The sequence below is a fragment of the Ischnura elegans genome, chromosome 5 (assembly GCF_921293095.1).
Source record: "Ischnura elegans chromosome 5, ioIscEleg1.1, whole genome shotgun sequence".
Classification (NCBI taxonomy): domain Eukaryota; kingdom Metazoa; phylum Arthropoda; class Insecta; order Odonata; family Coenagrionidae; genus Ischnura; species Ischnura elegans.
The window spans coordinates 72,085,226-72,095,835 of NC_060250.1; the positions used below are offsets into that span (position 1 = coordinate 72,085,226).

The following is a 10,610-nucleotide window of genomic DNA, read 5'->3' on the forward strand; positions in this document are numbered from 1 at the left end:
ACTCGTTTCGTTAAGAGAACAAAACACTTATTCCTTGTGCCAAAAATGTGATTTCCCACTGTTCAGCTTACGAAATGAGGATGATAACTTACTGAAATTATAGCAGCGGTTATATTAACACAAAATATGACAGAGAAAAAAGTCTTAACGAAAATTACGGGGCAAGTAAAAGTTTGCGCACGTATTTTAGCATACGAGTATTAAGCTTATTTAGAATTCAGATCCACGAGCAATCACAATCGTAAATTTATTAGGTAGGTACCTTTATTAATCATATTACTTGAAGATTGAGCCCTAAAATACATTACGAGAAAAAACTACGATTATTCCTTAAATATAGATAAATGTTTTCCCTTTCTCCCTTTTTTTGCCCTAATATCTCGCCATATCACGATATCTCATTTTTTTTCTAAATTTACTAAGGCAGTTCGACACAATAGTTTCCGTACAGATGGTTACAACTTCCAGCTAAAAAGATGTGATGAGTAGAAAATGCAAACGTGTATGAAAAAATTAAATTGAGAGAAATGGATTTGGTATACGTAATTAAACGACTTTCACGCAGATAATTAGTAAATATGACGAGAACCCGTTAAGTTTCTCCCATTGAACTACAACCGTCTTAGCGCATCGCCGGCCTTTGAAAACAGTTATAACTTTCACACGTATCCACTACTAGCGAGCTTCTCCGGTCCCACCTCGACCACAAACCCTACTTAGAATCATTTTGCTAAAGGTCACGAAATCCGGGTGCTTGCCAAAGGAGCACTGCGCTCCCCTTGCAATGAAAAGTCATTTATAAATATGTGCAGCCGCGGCGAAAGAGGGGGACAAACTGGTCTAACATTACCACTCACTCAATTCCAGAGGGGACCACCGCGAGTCGAGACAATGCCTCAACCGCCAACTACAATGCGGACACCGATAGTCATTAATTGTTGAGTCAAATGCAGCGCGCCCTCCAGGTTATTCATTATACTGAAATACAGCCTGGAATGTTATCATGTAAACGCGCAGTCGGTGGAAATCAGATCAAGGTTTAAAGTCACTTAAGAACAATGCAGCATGAGAGGCTAGAGACCTCCACGATTAAATCGAACACGTGGGAGAGATAAATACAACCGTTGATGAAATTTCTACATCACATAAGTAAAAACTGCAGAGCCAAAAATCGACTTTATCACTTCCAACTGATATTTAAAAAACGGAAATGTTCTGCGTTGAAGATACAAGCAAATGGGGCACAGAAGGGGTAATTTCACGATCAAAAAACGTACCTATTGAATTCAACCCTAAGAATGCACAATGAATGATAGTCGCACCAAAGAACCCCCAAAATCATAATGCTACAAAGGTTTAAGTTAGCACTCAAGAATAAAAGAAAGAATTATATCCACCTCTGACTCTTCCGTTCCTACAATGACAAATCTGATAAAATAGGGAGAGGCACCATATTTCAATAGAGAAAAAATATACAACACACAGAAAACCAGTTTCCACTACACAAATCAAATATTCAACGGTTCAGAATCCATGGAATTCTTATGCCATGGGAATATTTTATAAAACAAAGCCACCGTTTAAGCAATAAATATTGCAAAACCCAGAAAAATGGCATCAAATGATGAGAGTATTAACCCACTACATCTATGAAATCAAGTTAACAATGAAAGGAAATCTTTATTGGAGATTTTCATAAATGAATAACGCTTTATGTTGGAGCATCTTTATTTCATTTAAGTCACTATTTTTACCCGTATGTAATACTTCAGCTAGCATTTCCATCTATCCTCACCCCACAGTCTATCCTATACCTGACCCCAAACAAGCAGCTACATTGAGCACACTGCCATATTTAATTGCAAAATTATTGCTAATTTAAGACGTAGACTGGATATCAGACATTCACATACTGATTGGAAAGCTGATTTTCACCTATTACCAACTGATCAGGCTGCATTTTGAAATTCAGTTTGGAGTATCATTCAAGAAGTCTCCTCCATATCGAAAATCCTTTGCTTAAGCTCAGTATAAATTTTAGAACTGAAAGCTGAACTTTGATGACCTCCCCAATTCGAAAAGAAAAACTGCTTTACACCTTCTACTCACAAGCTTCATTTGCACCAAACATAGATATGAAATGGTCCTATCAAGGCATGGAGACAACAATTTCTGACATTATTGCTGCTAAAGCACTGAGGCTAGACACTATTTTGGAAATACAGGGTGTTTATAAATGAATATCGGGGTTTTAAAGCTTTATAATATTTATTACGTTACACTTACAGTTATAAATTAAATGTCAAATGAAAGAGCAACTCAAACAGTTTTATTTTTTAGCAACAATGCACATGCGTGTGAAATGTTTCCGCCACGATCCGCTAGAAAGCAGTAGTAGTAAAGATGGCGACTAGTGAACAGAAAGCGTTTTGTGTTTTACAGTTTGCTAAGACTGAATCTGCGCAACGTGCTTTCCGCATTAAATTCGGTTGTGATCCTCTAAGTGACAATAACATCCGTAGATGGTATCATCAGTTTGAAGATACAGGCTGCCTTTGTAAAGGAAAGAGCACGGGACAAGTTGGTTGGTTGGACACTGTTGTTCACTAGTCGCCATCTTTGATACTACCGCTTTCTAGCGGATCACGGCGGAAACATTTCACAAACATGTGCATTGTTGCTAAAAAATAAAATTTTTTGAGTTGCTCTTTCATTTGAAATATGATTTATAACTGTAAGTGTAGTGTAATAAATATTATTAAGTTTTAAAACCCCGATAATCATTTATAAACACCCTGTATATAGTGATCTCTGGATCTTGAGAATGGCATCTCATGTCAAAAACCATATTTGGCTGGGCATGGGATGGGCAAAGCAAAGTTTCCCCTCCAACCCTTCCCAAATTAACTGCTTCAGTATAGCTCACCCTCAAAGTACACAGTTCATCTATAAATTCAGCTGCCTTCTCAATGACCATACTACTAACTAAACTTCAGTACTCATCGTAGCCTTTGCTGTGCCTATTCTTTAAATGCTATAAAAGAATATTTTACATTAACCCTTATATGAATGCTATCACTTAAATGCTTGTAACCATAGCATGAGTGGTTCCGAAACCCCCACTTCAAATGCTTTGACATGGAAATTTCAACCTCATCCACAGAAATGATCAGATATGATTGATCCATATAAGCCGTTTAAATATCATTTGTGCTTCCTTACAAAAATATTTACTGCAGTGCCACCACATCTATTTTTTCTCACTCCTGATTCAGACCAGAAGTGTTATCTAGCATGAAAATAGGCCAATTGAGAATACTTAACTACTGCGTAATAACTAGCAATTTCAGCAGTAAAAGGCATTATACCATAGGAAATTTCTTCTTCTTCCATCACCCAGTTCAGACCAGGATGAACAATTTAAAGGTCAACTGATAAACTAATGGTTGTTTTAAATTACTTATGAATATCTTAGGCTATACATCAATAAATTTAAGCTTACTGTTCCAATTTGCTACGCCTTACAAGATACACGCATTTGGGGTAGATGAACACACACAGAAGGAGAATATAATAGAACTAAAAGAACTAGCTTCAGCCAGTAAAAAATGGTGGGATGCAGTGTACTAATCTACATATTGCAGTACTTATTTAAGAATGTTCCAACCTAAAGTGCACAGTTTGTAAGTCTTGTACAAAGAAAAATGAGAGCCACTTCAACGATAGAGAGGAATCGCTTCAAGAGGAGCAAGATGCATTGCCATTAGGGACAAGATTGAAAGCAAAAACAAAGTGAATACATATATGAATAGAATAAGTAGAAGAGTAATCTAAAGGAAAATTTAGACACATAAGTTTACACATAATTTTCTTGTAAGTAATTAAAGAGTAAGCGAATTAGGAAAGGATAAATTGGGTATCTTCATCACCAGAATTTGATGAAAATTTGAGGTAAAAGAGGTTAGCAGACTAATAAAACATCTGGAGTAGATATTCCTGCAGACCAAATTAAAGATTAAGTAAAAGAAATAAGAAAATCTCAGCTCCATGAAACCATCGGCAAAATGTTATCAACATCAGAGATCCGAAGAGAGTAAAAAAAACCATTATAATTCCCATTTTCAAAAAGAACTGAGTGATGGGTTGAATAAGAGTAAACATTTTGTGACCATTTTACTAGTCTTACAATAATTTTTAATAGCCTTACAATACAAGGGGTCTAAGATAATGACTATAATAATCTGAATGAGAATCAAGCCAAGAGAAGAAGAGTATCTAGATCAGGGGTTCCCAAACTGGGGGGCATGGAGAAATTCCAGGGGGGGGGCGTGACACCCAAATGAAATAAATAAAAAAATTACAAAAATAATTTCCTCAGATGTTTGAAATAAAGTCTTTCTAAGTTTTCATAACTGTTTTTGTAAAGTTTCAATAAAGTTGTAAACTTTATCAAAGAAGGTTACAGGTAATTATATTCATTTTCATGTAATACTTGTTTTAATTTTCATCATACGTACAATTATTGAATCTTTCCATTCTGCGTTACCACATTCAACAGTGAACAAAAAAATCTACCTACTCACCATATCAAGTAGGCACATACAGTACAAGTACTTGTACAAATAGGAGTTGGTATGTACGGCACCGTGGAAATAGGGTATTGCAAAATGGAAAGCTGATATGAGTAGCGGGGGGGGGGGGGGGGGGGGGGGCGTGGTACAAAAAAGTTTGGGAACCCCTAATCTAAATGAAGATGAATTCCATTTCAGGAAAAGCAAGGGCACAAGGGAAGCAATATTGGCCCTTAGGATACTTACAGAGAAGAGAAAGAAGAAGAAACCAAAATCAATTGCATTTGTGGGCTAAAAAGGGATTTTCAGTGGAGTTGCTTGGAATTCAATGCATCGAAAACCAATATAGTCTGATGTTTCAGGCGAGATGGAGTGGAAACGTAACATAAAGAAATTGAAAAAGCAGGAGCAATTTCCACAATTTTACATTTATTAATACTACCGGTTTCGCTTTTCAGCATCATCAGGTACCTGATGTACTTGTATGACACAGAACACAGAAATATTAATAAATAGCTGTATGCAACAGGAGCGGATAGGAAAAGACCAATGTTAAATAGGTTATTGAAAGCTGGACGAGGTAAAATCTTTGTTACTTACGAAGCCATGTAACCATTAATGGACCTGACTAAGCTAGTCTAGGGATAGAGGGAATTCTACAAAAAGAATAAAATACTTACTGCTATGGATACAAGCTTAAAAGAAGGGAAACATTTTATCAGATACTGCTTATGGATCATGTTCCCTAACGGCCGCAAGGCATGTATACTAACAGCAGGAGAGAACTACAGAGTGGAATCTTAAAAAATAAGGTGCAACAGAAGAACTGCAAGGACTATATGGAGATTGGGAAAAATACACTCACATTTTCGATATATATAGGATGAATATATAGGATGAATTGAAAAATAGAGAAGTAACAGAGGCAGTACTAAAGAGAGAAATTTTCTTAGAAGACTGCAATATTCGAATGTTTAATTTTGAAACACAATTGACAAGTGAGACTAATATGAGAAAGGAGATGCTAATGAAACAATTCAAAAAGGCAAACAAGGATTGAATACACTTCGGATATTCATTGACTTGACCTGATGGGTATTATTGATAATTGAACAGTTAAAATATGAGCAGCAGTAAAAAATCAAACTAGGAAAAGGAACAAGGAATGTCAACTATTTATATCCACTAATTACCAATATTAACGGAGAGAATCTTCGTAACACCAATAGTCCTATCACCTATACTGTCACCTTAATCTTAAAAGAAGTGAGACAGGCTTCACTGGGAATATATCAAGATCACAATCAATACAATTCAATCAGCTTCAATTGACAGTAATATTTAAGACAGTATTTACTGATATTTAATATATTTTTTAAAAGAAAGATAGTGTATTATAACTGGGCAAATTATGATTGAATACGCCATGATCTCACTTAGAGAAAACAGTGCCCACACAGAAACCAGGATCACATTTTGAAAATACTTATGCATCACTTTCCCTCATTCAGTTACTACTCACAGAGAGAAATTAATATCTTATGGTCAAAATTGGTTGCGAAGAGCTTCCTATATATGGTGACAGTTTGAAATGGTTTGTAAAGCAATAATAATGAAGCCCCAAAAGGGACATGGGCACTTCTACTTTCCCACAATAAAATTGAAGCAATGTCAATCAACTTACAGTTGTTCTTGTTTAAGCAGCTCAAATACTCGATCCTGCAGATACGGCAATTCTGAAAGATTCCAACCAGGTCGATTAAGAATTATATGAGTAATAAACAGTCACTTAACACCTAAACTTCGTGCATGCACCGGCGATGGCTATGTATATTACGGTCAACGGGAACCCCTACCCAGATATATGGTTGAATTACTACAAAATAATTGCACGACATCATAACTTTTATGATTACTACTTACCATATGGGAAACGCTGATCGAGAGTAAACAACTCGTAAAAAAATCTCAGGAGCCCACAGCCGGAATCGTTCCTATGAACTGGTGATATTCCGCTTTTAGCTAGATACGAATTCAGTTAAAATAACATCATAAATCAAAGTAAATTCATAAGAGAACTTCGCAACCAAAGTAATCACATGCTACTCCCATTACCTTGATGAGAGAAAATCAGCTTTAATTACTAGCTACCGCTGGCTACAACACATACATTTCCACTGCGCGACTGTAGTGCCACCTAGAGCTAAATACGAGAACATGAGAACGACAGTCCCCGCAGTCGCGCTGGGGTTAAATGATTTAAACAGTATGCACGACCAGTTTATGTGTTTCTGAGTCAAAGTTCACGACAGAAAAAAGACATCTGTCCAACGTCATTAACAAAATACCAAATCAAAAATGTTTCCTGCGCCTACGACCCATATTAAAACATTAATAATGAAAAATCAATTATATCAGATGAAAATTTTCAAGTGCTGGCATGAGATGTCATTCTTCACCAGGTATTTTTAGTTCATAAAATGAAGGAATCGATAATGGACAAAATAAAACTGTCGTAGCGGTTTCTGAAAGCGGTATCTAAAGTGAATAGATGATTATTTCATGGTGAATCTATTAGCACAAGAAAGAATTGCTAAAATATTCTCCAACGTGCTTATTGAGCAATTATATTTTTACATTTTGAGAAATCGTCGAGAAAGCCATAAATGAAGCCAAATGGCCTATCATTATCTAAAAATCTACAGAAGAAAATTAAGATATCAGTAGGTATTGGGAAGGAGAGGATGAAGACCAACTTTTAACACAGACAAGCAACCCTGACAAAAATAAACTCCACCATGGTGGGTACAGGAAGGGTGGCATCCTTCATGGTGGGTAGTTACCCTTGCAGAACCCACGCCCTACCCACTATTAAGGGTAAGGGAAGGAGAGAAAAATCCTTCGTGTACCCTTCCTTGGAACTCCTTCCCTTACCATCCGTGTACCCTTCCTCTACCCACCATTAAGGGTAAGGGAAGGAGAGAAAAATCCTTCGTGTACCCTTCCTTGGAACTCCTTCCCTTACCATCCGTGTACCCTTCCTCTACCCACCATTAAGGGTAAGGGAAGGAGAGAAAAATCCTTCGTGTACCCTTCCTTGGAACTCCTTCCCTTACCATCCGTGTACCCTTCCTCTACCCACCATTAAGGGTAAGGGAAGGAGAGAAAAAATCCTTCGTGTACCCTTCCTTGGAACTCCTTCCCTTACCATCCGTGTACCCTTCCTCTACCCACCATTAAGGGTAAGGGAAGGAGAGAAAAATCCTTCGTGTACCCTTCCTTGGAACTCCTTCCCTAACCATCCGTGTACCCTTCCTCTACCCACCATTAAGGGTAAGGGAAGGAGAGAAAAATCCTTCGTGTACCCTTCCTTGGGACTTAGCATTTATAACTGAAGAAAACATATCCTGAAAGACTCTCCTTAGCTACTTTTTCCTGCTAAAGAGTATTGAGTTCCGTACAAGAACGTAAGCAGTCTTTGAAAGCAAATATAGACGGGCTACACAACTAATCTTTAAAATTTCCTTAAGGAAAACAATAGTATACATATTCAGTGGCGTAGCAAGGGGTGGGGTCTGGAGGGTTCGGACCCTCCGCCCCCCCGAAGTATAAAAACACAATCATTTTCCTTCATAATAGAAATCAAAATATTAAAAAATAATGAATTTAAAAAATATTTCTTTGACTATTGAAGTTTTTTCGATTGTGAAAAGTGTTTGAATAAGTTGAATTCCAATACTTACTATCCTGTTTTTCAAAACTTTTCCCACCTGGTTTTGGACCCCCCCCCCCCCAAACGAAATTCCTGACTACGCCACTGTACACAATAGTTTCTGTAATTGTGTGAAAAAAGCTCATTTAGAAGTTCTTCCATTCACGTTTTAGGATGTAACCTATTTGTGTGGCTGACAATGAGACATCGCTAGAGTGATGCTCAGTATTAGAATGCCGATCTTATTTTCTGAAACGAGATAGGTGTGGTAGAAAAAAGTCACAGCTTTCTTCCACATAGGCCCGGGTGCGATTCTCATCTTAAGATTTTGTAGTATAAGTTCCGTTGAGAAACTACTCCTATCAAGTACCTCGATAGCCGAGGTTGTTAAATCTCTAGTTCGTGATATTGTAATATGTAAGTCCTGGGTTCAAGACCACGTGAAGGCTAATTTTTTTTATGCCCTATAACTCTAGAAATCACTGTTGCAACTCATCCCCATTCGTTTAATTTAGTTTATTAGCGATTTTTTAAATTTTTATGTTAATTTATGGATTTTTAGTTTTTATTTTATCCTACCCTTCCTGTACCCTTCATTGAGGCTGGCCAAACCCTTCCCGTACCCTCCAGGAAGGAGAGGGCGTACCCACCAATGTTCTAAAATACCCTTCGTGTACCCTTGCTGAAGGGTACAGGAAGGGTACACCTATCCTTCGTGTACCCTTGCTGAAGGGTACAGGAAGGGTACACTTATCCTTCCTGTACCCTTCATCGAGGCTGGCCAAACCCTTCCCGTACCCTCCAGGAAGGAGAGAGCGTACCCACCAATGTTCTAAAATACCCTTCGTGTACCCTTGCTGAAGGGTACAGGAAGGGTAAACCTATCCTTCCTGTACCCTCAATGGAGGGTAAACCTCTCCTTAATGGAGGAGTTTATTTTTATCAGGGAAATAACTAGAAATGGTGAAAAAGTTCTGTTACCTGGGAAGCCAAAAAAAAACTATGATAGGGTTGGAGCGCAATAGAAATTGTAGAATCCCATAGTAGTGCCGAATTAAGCACTTGGCGAGGAAGTGGCTGTTTTGAGGCCTCAGCCTCAAAGGGGGCCCCACAGGCTCAAGAAAAAATTTTTTTTTATTTTAAATACATGATAGGAAATTTTATTGTTAATGTAAATTTTCAAATGTCGAAAAACATACCTAACTTGGATTGGTGAGGGGGCAGGACAAATTAAAAATTTTCACCATAAGTAATCTGGGAGCACAAGATGATAGGGTAGGGGGTGGAGAAGTTTGGCGGGATGGGCCTCAATGGTGCTAAATCTGGTACAGTCCCATAGTTAGTGCCAAATAGTGGTGTCATGGTGCTGGAATGCCATTGCGGCACTGGTTAAAAAAAGACATAATTGTCAAATGAAATTTCTATCAATTTTGTTGCCACAACATTTCTAATACATATATGCATTCGTAACCACATGAAAAAAAAATTTGTAATAAAATGTAAATATTAACTTGTAATAAAAAACACTCACAAGGGGAGACCAAGAAACTTGCTCAGCCTTTTTCAATGTCGTATTTTTTATGGCCTTCGGAATGGTGAACAGGGAATGGTGGGTGTGCGCCAAAATGTAAATTTTTTTATTGCTTATACTGATCAACTTCCACATTAAAAATGAGAACCACTCTTGCGAGAGTGGTTCTCATTTTTAAAGGCTCGCTTCTTTAAAGGCATTTGAAAGGCTCGCAGCGATCAACAACATGCATACAGACATTTTTAATAAGAACACAAAACGATTATAAAATGCTATATTTCTCGAACACTTGTAATTCACTTTACTCCAAAGGGGGTTTACTTACAGAGTACCTATGTGCTAAAAGAACAATTCCAAAATATAATTTCAATTAATAAATAGGATGAAATAAAAGCTGATGACCCTGGACCGGGCGTGATGGCGTATAAAATACTGGCTGTCTCCAGTGAGTTTCAATAAGGTTAGTTTCTGATTGTGTTTTTCTTTATGTAAATTTAGTCATTCTGTTGGTGAATACGGCATTGAAAAAGGTGGAGCAAGTTTCATGGTCTCCCCTTGTGAGTAATATTTCACTTCTAAAAAGAGTTCAGGAAAGTGCATTCCGGCACTGCTTATTTTACAATTACTTCGCTGGTGTCAAAGACAATCCATGAAGAATTATTTACTCACACCTAGGAACACATGCACAGAAGAAGGAAAAAATCCATATGAACCTACATCTGGTTGGTATGGTGGCCTAAGGCCCCTTGCACACACACCGATTTTGGACGGCCGGTAAAATATCAGCCAATATATT

General features: G+C 37.5%; 1 protein-coding gene across 3 annotated transcripts in view; it reads right to left on the reverse strand.

Annotated features, from left to right (window-relative positions):
- LOC124159045 (carnitine O-palmitoyltransferase 1, liver isoform) overlaps positions 1-6,763 on the reverse strand; it is a 131,911-nt gene extending 125,148 nt beyond the window's left edge. For all 3 annotated transcript variants that reach the window (XM_046534540.1, XM_046534539.1, XM_046534537.1), the window contains exons 1-3: positions 6,687-6,763; positions 6,495-6,593; positions 6,256-6,307 (exon numbers count right to left, since the gene is read on the reverse strand). The gene's annotated coding sequence lies outside the window, so the exon portion shown is untranslated. The remainder of the gene's footprint in view (positions 1-6,255; positions 6,308-6,494; positions 6,594-6,686) is intronic.
- Positions 6,764-10,610: the final 3,847 nt, after the last annotated feature.